Below are 15,000 nucleotides of genomic sequence, written 5' to 3'. Positions count from 1 at the left end.
ATTAAGCAAATCAAAAGTAACTTCACAAGAATCGTCTGCTAAACTCCCCTATCACAGGCAACAGTCTGCCGCAGCTGCGATTTGAGCTCTGCCTCTGCCTCGAGTTTGTGTTGGAAATACCGTTTAACTTCTGAAGGGAGTTCACTCACGAGTCACGAGCAATAAACAGAGCGAAGCATCATTAGGCTACACGAAAGTTTAAGAGCACGAAGTTGTACGGCTCCGTGGAGGATGTCTAATTCTATAAATGATTGCGAAATAAATTTCGAAGAATATGTTACTTATATTTAATACATACATAAATATATCTGGATTTTATAGAAACACAAACACTTAAGCATTTAGCATGGGCAGTGGACCATACTAGCAGCTTACGTTGTACTGTTTTACTATCCAAATTAAAACAACGGTTTTAAGTCTTTTGTCTATAGAGCATTGCTTACTGGGTCAACTGAATAATTATTAATATTTGTTCTTTTTTTTCACAGTCATCTTATTCGACTGGATGGTCTTTATAGCTTGGGGTTCCAGGTTGCATCTTGCCTCCTTAGAAGTCCATTACTTTTCTCACTATGCGTGCTGTTTCTATGAGCACACTCTTCTACACGAGTCCTGCCGCTACTTCGGCATCGTTTTTCCAGGTTCCTTTTCAGGGATCTTGGGATCGTGCCAAGTGTTCTTATGATTATTGGTACAATTTCCACTGGCATATCCCATATCCTTCTTATTTCTATTTTCAGGTCTTGATACTTATTAGCAGTGTTGTCGAAGTGCGGAATTTTCGTCTGCTATACGAAATAAAAAGTCTACGGGGCAGCTATCCAAGTTTGTATGCCGATGCGGATTCCACACCTGCATTTTCAGCAGCAAGTTCTTCATAGCGCATTCATGTAAATTTATCATATACAAATTGCAATATTTTTTTACTTTTAAGCAATTTCTCATTCAAATACAATATTATAAAAAATAAGACTCTTATCAGAATATGACGGTGATATGATTAATGTACATAAATCTGTTAATATATTATAAAATAATTTCCTATATGATTTAATGAGTTATACGTATACTGATACATAAATCCTGTTATGCTTATTACAAACTTATCTATAATATATCTGGGATAAATAAGGAATCATATAGGAAATAATAAGAAATTATTTCCTATATGATTTAATGAGTTATATACTGATACATAAATGCTGTTATGCTTATTAAAAACTTAACTGTAAATATATGTGGGACAAATAAGAAAGGAAAAATAACTATATATGTATATATATACGTAAATAGGTATATGTATATATATATATATATATATATATATATATATATATATATATATATATATACACATTGCATGTATATAATATATACGTAAATATAATGTATATAAATATGTATATATAGATATATATGTATGAATGTATATATATATGTATGTATGATATATATATATAAATATATATATAAATATATATATATTATTATATATATATATACTATATATATACATATATATATATATATATATATATATAAATATATATATATATATATATATATATATATTATATATTATATATTATATATATACACATATATATATACATATATATATATATATATATATATATATATATATATATATATATATATATATATGTTACAGTCAGTAACTAAATCCAGACAATTTGTAAAGTGACTGATTTTTTCAGGCAGTTTGTAAATTGCCTGGTTCACCCAGTCAGTTTATAAATCAGCTAAAAATCGCAGACAATTTACAAAGTGACTAAAATTTTGATAGATTTTCTTGGCATATTGACTGAAATGATCCTGCTACGGGTCACAAATCCCCGAACCCCTTCCAACTTCATATCCTTAAAAATCACCTTTCCACCTGCAAAATATTCATATGACCTACGGGCTGCTCTTGAGCAAGAGCCCGTGCTGGCATAAAGCCAGCTTAATCTTAAACAACAACAACAACGAACCCGCAATAGTGTGCGTGTGTGTGCTAGCTAGCTGGAGCAGTTGTGTGTTGGTCTTGTCCCTGGCATTGTCCTTCTGTGAGGTTCACTTCTTTTATAGAAGATATGGCGTGTTCCCAAGAAACACATTTTTACGACAAAGTGATGTTAAAGAAAAACTCGGACTCAAAGTCATTAATACTGACTAAACTTGAGTACTACAAACTGATAGAGGAACTCAGAGTAGCAGCATCTGCAAAAAATAGATCAAATCGGCAGTATTACATCCTTGGACGTTATGAACTTCTTCAGTGTGGTGGTGTTGAAAAGTTGATAAAAAAACGGAAGGATGAAACTCAAGAACCCGTTTATTTTGTGCACGTTGAGGATATGTTTGAAACAATAAAACGTGCTCACATTGCTACCGGCCATGGCAGCAGAGACAAAATGGTCAAAGAATTGTCAAGATAAGCGAACGTAACGAGAGACACTGTAGAACTGTTCAAATCTGTGTGTTCGGCGTCAAAAGAAACGAAAGAGATGTGCGACCAAGGGTGTTACTGTCAAACCGATTTTATCTAAGGACTACGGTTCACGAGCTCAGGTGGACCTTGTCGACATGCAGTCTTGTGCCAAAGGAAAATATAAGTGGATAATGGTGTACCAAGATCATCTAACAAAGTATTGCATATTGTGTCCCTTAACTTCAAAGAGAGCAGCTGAGGTTGCATTCTAGCTAATGGACATATTTTTAATGTTCGGAGCCCTTCAAATTCTGCAAAGTGATAATAGTAGTGAATTTACAGCATTGGTTGTCTCGGAACTCAAACTTCTTTGGCCAGACCTGTTGATCGTTCCTGGTAAACCAAGGCATCCACAGAGCCAGGGATCAGTTGAACGCCTTAACTGTGATATAAAAGACATGCTTATTTCATGGTTAGGGGATAATGATACAAGTGACTGGCCCATGGGACTCAGGTTTGTGCAGTTCCAAAAGAACACTACTATGAGATTCAGGGCATCTGTAACACGGTTTTTTCGCAATAACTTTTTATCTATGCATTTCATAAATATAACCCTTATTCGGAATACACATTATATCTACACATAAATTTTGACTATATTTTGCATTACGTAGGTTGAATAAATTTGGCACTTATAATGTAAAAGTTACTTTTTTTGAAGACAGGCCAACTTACTCAGAGAAAAGGTTTCGAACGCACTCGTTACGTAACTTATGACAGCATTTCTTACCTCTTTCTCGACGGATGATTGGCTATACGTAACGAAGGCTATACCTCTCGCAACAATGACATACAAATTTAAATACAAACAAAGCAGTACACCTTTATGAACTCTGAAACCTCTCAACTGATAATTGTCATAATGAACTAACCAACAAAATATGTTAATAAATACAAAAACACTTCGATTATCAGTCTAACTCCCAAAATAAGTTTCCCAAGAAATTACAATCTACTTTATAGGTCACAATCAGATTGACAAGATGTAGAGAATAGTTGGAAATTTTCAAAAACATAGTAGACAAGCTTGATTTGATAACTGCTATATCCAATGTCAAGCAATTTTTATTTATTGGCTATCTACCCATTTACTGAAAAAAATAGCCAGTACCATATTTTGGCTTTAAACCTTCACCAATAATTATCGTCAGAATGATGGCTTCATGAGGCTCCACCCACTTTGGCCTCGTTATAATTCAGGATAACACTGAAGGCTATCATGGGCATTGTCGGATTAGAAAATTTAACTTCTGGGTGTAAAAACCATTTAAAATAGACCTGATATTATGTTTTCTTTATGCAGTGAGAAGTTGAGCTTCTATTGTATTTGCACCAATATTTGATTCAGGACCCAGGACAGATTAAAACTTTTTCCCCGTCAAGTGTCAAACACCCTATTTCTTCTTAATTGATTGAACTTGAACGCCTACTGTTTCCGGTCCCACCCTTGGGAGAATCCTAGTGGGTGCCGTGATCCATCATAACCACGCACTTGATGGGTCAAGGTTCAACACTTATAACTTGCCTCATCACATTTTGTTGTGTCGAAGGCACTGGTTTTATGGGTCTCACTTTTCAAACATCCTATTTTGCATTCAGTTTCTACCTCTCCTTCGCCTTCATCTACCATAACTCTACTAGTAGATTTTCCTAGCTAATATATTCCCTACATAACTATTTCTACAGACTTCTGCATTCTTAAATATGCGAGTTTGTATGATTATGAAATGTGCCAGCATTTTCTTGTTTTTGTTTAGTTTAGTGGTCTCAAGACAAAATTAATTAGATAATTAAATATCTTAAATATGGATTATTGTGTTTCAATTCATGAAAACTACTGCACCAGGTAAAAAAAAAAAAGTGCTGTCAAGTTCAAAGCCAATATAACTGTCGTTTTTCTCTCTCTAGTAGAGAAGACGGTTCAGTGTTATACTAAATAACAGGTACTGGAATTGTAGGTGGATGCATTCCATAGTGATAGAAATGATATCCAATATGATAGGTAGGTTACTCGGTTGTATGAACATATATACAGGGTATTTCGAAATTAAAGGTCCCCCCCCTCCTCTAGAGCATAAACTAAAATTGATATGGACAAAAACAATAGTAATTCAGAACAGCTATTTATTCAAGTTTCTCTTTGAGTATTTGATATTTTGTGTGTCCTCCATCTGCCTGTACTACAGCCTGCATTCTTGAGGGGTATGATTTTAGTAAATCGCAAAAGAGCTGAGACTCAAACTGCATTTCCCGAAGCACTTCGATCACCTCTCTTTGCAGGTCGTCGAGGCTTGGTATATCATTAGAGTTCACTGTGCGCGCTTCAACACGATCCTTTAAGATTCTACCAATGTTTTCACACACATTAAGGTCAGGGAAGCTACCTGGAAATTCACTTGACGAGAAGAAATCGATACCACTGTTTCGAAGCAGCTCCTGTGTCTGAAGAGCCTTGAAACATGGTGCCTTATAATGCAAAAATGTGATTTCTTCAACAGATAACATATATTCAGAATCTTTAAGGAAAGGAAATACTCCACAAGTAAGCACAGTTTCTCTGAGGTATTCTCCATTCCATGACTGCCTTTTTGCTTTGATGATCCACATTAACCGTTTGGCTGTGAAACGGAGAAAAATTCCCAAACATTCAAGAAATTTCACAACTTGGCGATAGCGCACGTCATCGCTGATATCATCTAACTTTGCAGCCCAAATGATGTCATTTTTATGATTTGGCTTCCTGGCTGTGTAAATGAAGAATTCATCTGATGTGGCAACATCGAGAAATCAGCTTCATCCCAATCTTTAAGGAATGAACAACAAAACCACACACGGTCTTCTCTCTGTTGCTGAGTGATGTTGGGCTTGCTGATAACATGAAATGGCTTGATACCAGATTTTTTCAACTCATGATATACAGCACTATAACTTCTCTTCTTTCCCCTTTTTGTTTCTAGTTCAAGCACCAATTTACATAAAGACTTTCTTGGTCTACCCAATGCCTCAGCTATGATGTCTTTTGACTCCTGAGAAAGGACCTCAGCCCTTACAAGATTCTCACTCTTTTCGCGATGACAGTCATATGGATTTTTGTTCCAGTTTCTTTTAACAAAGGACTAATCCCTTTTAATGTATTTAGCTATCCAGGAACATGAAATGAAGGATGTGCCAGCATACCTGGCCTCTCTGAAGGTTATAGCCCGGATTCGGTCAATCCATCTGATTTCCTCCAAGTCGTTAGCCATGGCTGTATCTAACTCCGTCACTCAGTCTGAAAATACAAGAAATGTAAAATGAAAAATTACCTAATAGAAACTTAAGATAATGTACATGGAGATAGGCTATAGCAGAAAACTTCATAACTTTCCATTTGTTCTGTGAAGTGTATGTGGGGGGTAGTATACTACATAATTAATTAGTCAATGACTGAACACTTGAAAATAGAATTCAAATTTTCATCATTATGAAATTTTCAGTTTTAAAACAATTTGATGATATAGTGTGGTTACACAGTACTGTAGGAGTGCTGCATATTTCATTGGAATACAACATTCTTTAAAACTAACTGTGATTGAAATTGACCGTCCGTCACAGAATTGTACAAAGAATTTCCAGTCACATAACATGGATTCCCTGGAAAATGACTTTGTGGTTAATCAAAGGTGTGTTTACTTTTGTTCTGTTACTGAATTGGGACTGAATTTAGATTCCAAGTGATTAATGGTCGCTGAACCGCATTCATTCAAAACAATTCTTATTATTTCTATGTTCTCAAATAATAAGATAATTGTGAATTGCATATTTACATCCCATTTTTAATGTGTTACAAGGAGTCTCAAATATTTCCGACGTTCAGAAAAGCTGCCTGCATATTATATTAAAACATATACGCAACGTCTTACTAAAGTTGCGTTCACACCAAACGCGTCGCGTCGAGTCGCGCTAATTCATGGCTAGTGTCATTTTCGCCTTAAATAGGAATAGGGATGTTAGTGTTTTCTACTTTGTTTTCCTATTGCATTTCAGTTTACGAACGCGAGTTATGTTCTAATAAAATTGTACTCCTTTATATCTTTTTTCACTTTTATGTAGGACAAAATGTAATAATTAAATTTAAGTTAATTTTTTCTTTGTATCCATATGATATACATTTAAAATCTTAAAACTTACCTATAGTTTTTGAAAATGTTTATGGTTGAGTAGTTGATTATATATATATATATATATATATATATATATATATATATATATATATATATATATATATATATATATATATATATATAACTGGGTATGTTATCGTTTCTAGAAAACTTCAATTTAAGGAGGAACAGGATAGCTACAAGACGTGGTAATATTCCAGGCATTATTATTTCCTTAAAATAAAACAAGGGCACAGCCGAGCTTTCTGGAATACATTGCTTTTCCCATCATCAGGGTCACTTATCTATGAAATGATACAAAAAAGAGAAACAGTAAGAACTATACTGATTGATTATATCTAAAAATATTAAAATTCTTTAAAATACATAACACAAAGTAAAAAAAAAGGAACATAAAATACACAACACAAGTAAAAAAGGAACATAAAAACTAAGTTAACTGCAAATCATAAAAGAACAATGACAAGTTAAAAGAGATTACGTAAAACTAAGAAATATACTGAGAGCGAAAATAAAAACATGAATATTCAGAGTAAAAAAAAAAAATAATGATACTGAAGTACAAAATATTGGAGAACCTACTGTTCATGTCATAGTTAAATGACAACTGGGCAAGTTAGAAAACTGCGAATGGAATGGGCAGAAGTGGTGTGGGTAAAAGAGAGAAAGAGAGAGAGAGAGAAAGTTTTTATGTTCCTTTTTTACTTTGTGTTGTGTATTTTATGTTCCTTTTTTACTTTGTGTTATGTATTTTAAAGAATTTTAATGTTTTTAGATATAGTTAATCAGTATAGTTCTTACTGTTTCTCTTTTTTGTATCATTCCATAGATAAGTGACCCTGATGATGGGAAAAGCAGTGTATTACCGAAAGCTCGACTGTGCCCTTGTTTTATTTTAAGGAAATAATAATGTCTGGAATATTACCACGTCTTGTAGCTATCCTGTTCCTCCTTATATATATTATTATATATATATATATATATATATATATAATATATTATATATGATATATATTAATATTCTATATATATATATATTGATATATATATGATATATATATATATATATAGTATATATATATATAATAATATTCTTTTGATGTTTCGGCTAATTCGTTTAGAATTGTATCTTTTAATTAGTTATCCTGTAAAATTCAATAGAAAAGAAACTTGCCTTAGAAAAATGGCCATTTTTTCCCCTAAGTTGCAATTGCCTGCTTGTAGGTAGTATTGTTTTTCTTATAGACAAAAAGGTAAATAAAGGAAAATCCCCAAATTTATTTTAATTAACAGATAAGATTAACAAAAACTCCCACATGGAGAGAGAGAGAGAGAGAGAGAGAGAGAGAGAGAGAGAGAGAGAGAGAGAGAGAAGACACGACTGCAAAAAATCACTGAGAGTGAGAGAGAGATTTCAGCAATTTATAACACCAAGAGACAAGGCAGAGTTAAAAAAATATTCAGAATATTTCCTGCTATATTTTGATAAATCGAAACATCTCTCTTGGAATATAGAAAATAACGAAAAATCGAGAGAGAATGAGAGAAGAGTATGTGAACTGGGTATGTCCAGATCTTGTTTATTGTGGCTGCCTATTCACTGGTGAGGTTCTTCCTGACTACTGTTGATGGAGTTGAACAGCCCAAGGAGAAGGAACTAAAGGAGAGAATTGCGGCTTGGCGAGACACCATCCGGTGCCAGAGAGAGCAGCAGGTGAACTTGGACAAGATAATTCTTCAGCTGCAACAGAGGCTCGACAACAATGAAGAGATTCAGAAGGCGGGCGGATGGGAAGAACACACTCGTGTGATCAAGATCATTCAGGTGTTGCAACAGCAGGCCTGGCAAGAAAGGTCCTCCTCGCTCGAAGCTGACACGTTGTTCCTGAAGAGGGAGAACGACCAAGAAAAGAGGGAAAATCGGCAGCTAGAAGACAAGATCCTCAAGATCACAGATAAAAATCAGCAGCTGATGGAAAAGACAAAGGAAATTGGGGAGAGAAACGATGCCCTATGTGAGAGGATAAGGGAACTAACAGTGCGGTTGGCAGAGGCAAACAGCCAGGTTGAGAGGCAGCAGGAACTCGTACGACAGAAGGAGAAAGACCCGCAGTTAAAAAGCGAAGAAGCGGCGCGGATGGCGAGGCTCATCCAGGAACAAAAGGACGCGACCGAAAAGCGCGAATCCGGCAGGAAAGACGTCGAGGTCAGGTTCGAGCGCCTGCAGAAGGAAGTGGAAGACCTCAGGAAGAAAAAGTGTGGACTCCAGTGTGAAGTTGAGGGTGCGAAACTCAAGAGGAAGGAGCTGACATGCCTTCTAGAGAAAGGAAATCGTGGCTGGAGGGGAAGACCGGTGTCCAGGGCGAACGGAACGAAAAGCTGGAAGATGAGGTTGGACAGCTGGGAGGAGCGAAGAAATTGGTTTACAACCTGAAGAACCTGCAGGGGAAAAACAGACGCATGAAGGAAGACAACTGGAAACTGAAGGAGCAGCTGTTCGTCTTCAAGGAATGGCGCGATCTCCAAGGAATTGCGCGATCTTCAAGGAATGGCGCTGGCCTCACAAAGACGGATGAGATGGGAAAAATTTGAGGACAATGTTTCTTGTATGGAAAGTTTAATGTTCATTGTAATAAGTTTGCTTTGTTGATCCTTCAAGGAAGTTGAAGATAAAGGGAAATAAATATGCTAAAATGTTTTCTTGAGAGTTTTATTGATTCCTGAAAGGAAAAGGAAGATGGGAGGATTGAAGAAAGCGTGAGGAAAATGACAGAATTGGTGGAGTACCAGGAGAAGAAGCATAGGATTCAGAGAAGCCCCAGGAGAACTGAAAGTATTCAGAGACGCCCCAGGAGAACTGAAATGATTCAGAGAAGCCCCAGGAGAACTGAAAGGATTCAGAGAAGCCTGAGGAGAACTGGAAGGATTCAGAAAGAAGCCCCAACGGAAAGAACTGAAAGGATTCAAGAAGAAGCCTGAGGAGAAACTGGAAGGGATTCAGATAAGCCTCAGGAGAACTGGAAGGATTCAGAGAAGCCCCATGATAACTGAAATGGATTCAAAAGAGAAGCCTGAGGAGACCTGAAACAGGATTCGAAGAAGCCTGAGGTAGCAACCTGAAAAGGCTTCAGCGAAGCCTGGGAGGAAAGAACTGAAAGGTAGTTCATAGCAAGCCCCAGGAGAAACTGAAAGGTGAATTCAGAAAGAACCTCAGGAGAACTGGAAGGTATTCAGTAGAAAGGCTCCAGGAGGAAGCCTGAAAGGATTCAGAGAAGCCTCAGGAGAACTGAAAGGATTCAAAGAAGCCCCAGGAGAATTAGAAGGATTCAGAGAAGCCTCAGGAGAACTGGAAGGATTCAGAGAAGCCTCAGGAGAACTGAAAGGATTCAAAGAAGCCCCAGGAGAATTGGAAGGAGTCAGTGGCATATTCTGGTTCTAAGACTAAGCAAAGGTGTTGTTTATGATGGGACAGGCGGGCGAGGCCCGCCATGTGTCCCGGGACTCGCCCGCCACGCATCCCGGGACGGGCGGGCAAAGCCCGCCACGCGTCCCAGGACGAGTGGGAGAAGCCTGCCATGCGTCCCGGGACGGGCAGGCGGAGACCGCCACGCGGCCCGGGACAGGCAGGCGGGCTCCGCCACACATCCTGGGACAAGCAGGCGAGGCCCGCCACCTGTCACTGAACGGGCGGGTGAGGCCCGTCACGTGTCTCGGGACGGGCGGGCGAGGCCTGCTACGTGTCCCAGGACAAGCGGGCGAGGCCCGCCATATGTCCCAGGACAAGCGGGCGAGGCCCGCCACATGTCCCAGGATATATATAAATATATATATATATATATATGTGTGTGTGTGTGTGTGTGTGTGTGTATTTGTATATAAATATATTTATACATATATAAACATATACAAATATTTATATATATATGTACATGTATATATATATATATATATATATATAATATATATATATATATATATATATATATATATATATATATATATTAGTAATGTACCTTAAGTATAGCGAAATTTATATAAATCGTTTAAATCCCTATGTGCGAAGTTCATGATCATCATATCCTACGAATAGGTGCAGTAAACAAGTGATCAATTACCCCCACAATCTCCTATGGGCATACAGTTTTTATCGCTAGTAGGTAGTACGCTAAACAAGTGCGATACTCAGTGTTTTCAATGAAGGATTTTCAGTGCCAGAATTCTCGCTTTTAATTAATTTGCTATGTACAATGGTAATGTCCAGAATTTCAAAAACATATCTTTGGAGCTTACGTTTCATAGACAATGAAACTTCTAATATTATATATACCTGCATCTCTGCAAAACTCTTAAAGATCAAGTGGCAACCATAATTATGCGGATCCATTATCATGCATATGAGTTCACTGTTTTATCCCGTTCGATACTTTATAGTGACCATGCACAGCAGATGGCCTATAAATGAAGAAAACATGAGTGGTCGCAAATCGCGTGATTATATATCAAGTTTTCCCCCCAGAAAACTGCTATTTTCCAAAGAAGAAACTGAAGTTGAAATTTGTGAAACTCAGGACGACAATGAATTAGTGGATTCATATGATTCACATGATTACATATTAAAAGTCTTTTCCTGAAGATTACTCATCTTCAGACGAAGCTGACGATGAAAAAAAAAAAGTGAAAATGAGGAAGACAATAGTGTTATATTATGTGACACGCAGCCTCAAAATGTTAATTATGATGACGAGGAAAAGTGCATGATTATATCGTCAGATAGTGATGAACACATCAATGCAGACAATAGTGTTATAATATGTGACACACAGCCTCAAAATGTTAATAATGATGCCGAGGAACAGTCTATAATTATATGGTCAAATAGTGACGAACACATAGATTCAGATATTACACATATCAGTAACAGACTCGGATGAAACATTGTTCACAATTAGAAAATTAAATAATTTAGTTTACCGAGTAAGGTGAGAATTTCGTTTTCTTTGTTTTCGTATAGAAGGCCAAAAGTAAACAAGCATCGCTTGAAAAATGTAACTAAGCGCTTGCGGAAACTTTATGAGGATACAACGTCAACACTGCTTATTAGTCTTTTCTCTCTTTCTCTTCTACTCTGGTGTCCGATGGTATTGCGACTTCACTGATTAATAGTTTCTTCTTGATTTTGTCAATGAACGTCACGTCTGGTCTAATAATTGGCATGTATCACCCTATCTGTTGTGCTACCATAGTCCCAGGAGATCTTTGCTTGATCGTTTTCTATCACTCCAGCTTGGTGTTCGTACCACTTAATACTGCAAGGTAGCTGGTGTTTCTTGTACAGGGTCCAGTGGAGGGCTTTGCTACTGAATCATGCCTCTTTCTGTACTGGTTCTGTGTAAGTGCCGGACATTCGCTAGCTAAGTGGTTTATGGTCTCCTTTTTCATATTACAATTCCTGCATATGGGTGAGATGTCCCACCTATCGTTCGTTGGACATATCTGGTTCTTAGGGCCTGGTCTTGTATCGCGGATAGCATTCCTTCTGTTTCCTTCTTGAGTTCTCCCCTCTGTAGCCATTGCCATGTTTCATCGCTGGCCAGTTCTTTAGTCTGTCTCATGTACTGTCCGTGCATTAGTTTGTTATGCCATTCCTCGGTTCTGCTTGTCATTCTCCTGTCTCTTTAAATTTCTGGGTCTTCGTCTACTTTTATCAGTTCTTCTTCCCATGCACTCCTTAGCCATGGCCACCTTTAGAGGGTGGCCTTGCCTTAGCCACTCGTCTTCACTGGTTTTCAGATTGCCCCAGTGCCCTGCTCTCGATGTTGACGCAGTCCTCTATGTTTAGTAGCCGTCTCGATCCTTCATTTCGTGTTATGTATAGCCTGTCTGTATTTGCCCTTGGGGGTACTGTTTTGTGTACTGTCATGTGTTTCCTAGTTTTCTGGTCTATGCTGTCGAGTTCAGCCCACTATTCCTGCGGCTTTATCTGATTACTGGTACTGCCCATGTGTTAATGGCTTTCATCATATTTCCGGCGTTGAGTTTTGACTTGAGTATCGCCTTAAGCCACTGCATATATTCTTTCCTGATCGTGTCCTTCATCTCTTGGTGTTTTATATCTCTCCTTATATAATTCTCAGGTATTTGTATCCTGTCCTACCTATGTGTTTGATGCTATTCCCATCTGGTAGCTTCATCCCTTCAGTCCTTGTTACTTTGTTTGTATGTTGACCAAGGCACATTTTCCTATTCCAAACCCTATTCTGATGTCCCCAGATACAATTCTTACAGCCTGAACCAGGGTATCTATTTCCTTGATGCTCTTACCATACAGTTTGATGTCGTCCATGAACATCAGATGGTTAATTCGGTTGCCTCCCTTCTTGAGCTGGTACCCGGCATCCATCTTCTGTAGTACTTTTGTCATGGGGATCATGGCTACTACGATGAGTAGTGGGGACAGTGAGTCGCCATTAAAGATCCCTCTCTGGATGTTAACCTCTCCTAGTCTTATCCCAGAGCTTGTAAGTACTATTCCAGTTGCGCACTGTATTTTTGAGGAAGCTGATGGTGTTTTCCTCTGCCCCATATGTGTTTCAAGCATTCTATTAGCCATGTATGTGGTATCATGTCGATATTATTATTATTATTATTATTATTATTATTATTATTATCAAGTGCACAGCAAATCTGTTGACGCCTGTCGTTTTTTCCATAACTAAATGGAAGAAATTTCCATTAAAATTCGACCATTTCTTTTCAATTTCGGTATGAGCAAAAGACAGGATTTCATCTTCACAATACTTCAAGCAAACTGTTCTGTTTTAAAAGCTTTTCCAGAATCAAATTAAGTTTCAAATTATTACTGATAATGATTATGCAAGGCAAGATTATAACCTTTGCTTCTTAATTTATTTGTAATTTGACAGTACTTTTGTTACCGACCAATATCAAAATTAAGAGTGGTATTTCGTAAGGATTCCAGATACTTTTTCAAGTAGTATCATTAGGTATGTTGAACAAGATAGTCTTCTTCAAAAGGCATAATTCGTTGTTTTGGGCAATTTTTAATAGTTGGACTATTATATGCACATAAAAGAATTTCGCAATGAATACAAATTCAATGTCTTAGCAGACAATATTATTTACGAAACAATGGCAACAAACATTGCGACGCCAGTTTGCAACATCAAATCGATCAGTCATCCGAATGATCGTACGAACAAGGCCGCCAGTACCACCAGCCAATAGTAGCAGCCGGGTGCGCTGTCTCCATTATCACCCTGATACAGAAACATCCATTAAAGCCTCTCGATCGACGCTTGCTTATCCCCACAAACATTCATTCTCAATACTGACGTTATCAGCAACAGAAAAACACCAATGGGCTGAGCTGGTATGATGATGATAATGTTGGGGTTTAAGGTAATCATTTACAAATTCTCTCTCTCTCTCTCTCTCTCTCTCTCTCTCTCTCTTGTAATCGTATGATTTTTTAAATTCATTCAGGAACTGGGTGTGTGTGTGTGTGTGTGTGTTTATCTTTTCGCTCCTTTCTTTCTGAGGTCTTCCCATGGTCCCTCGGTCCCCGAGGTGCCACGAATTTCTGACGGCCTTCATCCCTCCTCTCGACATTATCGAGTGACACGCCGGTCCCCCAAAAACCCGCTATTATGCGACACTGTGACGATATCCGATATAAAACGATTCCATATTCATTTTGACCCACTGGAGCAAAAACAATCAGGGACAGTCAGCCACGCGCGCTTCCACTTTCCTACTCTCTCTCTCTCTCTCTCTCTCTCTCTCTCTCTCTCTCTCTCTCTCTCTCTCTCACAAGACATCCCTTGTGATATTTCTGTTTGTTTCCTGGAAATGCTGTTTTTGCTTCGTTTTAGTCGTCACTCAGTATCTTATCCCCAGGCAACAAACTCTCTCTCTCTCTCTCTCTCTCTCTCTCTCTCTCTCTCTCTCTCTCTCTCTCTCGTGGTGTCCAGGAAATATGTTTATTTTTACTAGGTCATCCGACGTCATCATTTATTCATTTGTAAGGTCCATCTAGACAAAAAAATTCTGGAATCCGCCATTTTCATAACGTGCAGTCTGCAATAACCGAGATGACAATTGTTCTTGTGTCTGACAACTAGTATTACAAGCGCAAATCCTGGAAATATTAACTCGATAGAATGTGAGCTAAGATGAATATCCATACAATGCACTTGTATAAAACAATATTGAACTTCCTTATAAATAACAACAACAACAACAACAACAACAACAACAACAACAATAATAATAATAATTTCAAGCGTGTTTAAAGACAAGAGGAATATGTTTAAGTGAAATGAA

At 37.5% G+C, this 15,000-nt stretch overlaps 1 long non-coding RNA gene across 2 annotated transcripts in view; it reads right to left on the bottom strand.

Moving 5' to 3' along the window:
* Positions 1-15,000, bottom strand: part of LOC135221759 (uncharacterized) — a 350,042-nt gene that overhangs the window by 25,587 nt on the left and 309,455 nt on the right. Inside the window, exon 1 of one of the 2 annotated variants that reach the window (XR_010316085.1) lies at positions 1-112. This exon is cut by the window's left edge and continues 401 nt beyond it. The exons of the other annotated variant lie outside the window; for it this stretch is intronic. This is a non-coding gene — a long non-coding RNA (uncharacterized LOC135221759). Of the gene's footprint in view, positions 113-15,000 lie in introns of those variants that run through there. 2 annotated transcript variants of the gene reach the window in all.

This window comes from Macrobrachium nipponense, chromosome 3 (genome assembly GCF_015104395.2).
Source record: "Macrobrachium nipponense isolate FS-2020 chromosome 3, ASM1510439v2, whole genome shotgun sequence".
Lineage (NCBI taxonomy): Eukaryota > Metazoa > Arthropoda > Malacostraca > Decapoda > Palaemonidae > Macrobrachium > Macrobrachium nipponense.
The sequence above is the reverse complement of the archived record's forward strand: the minus strand, read 5'-3'. Positions and strand labels throughout refer to the sequence as shown.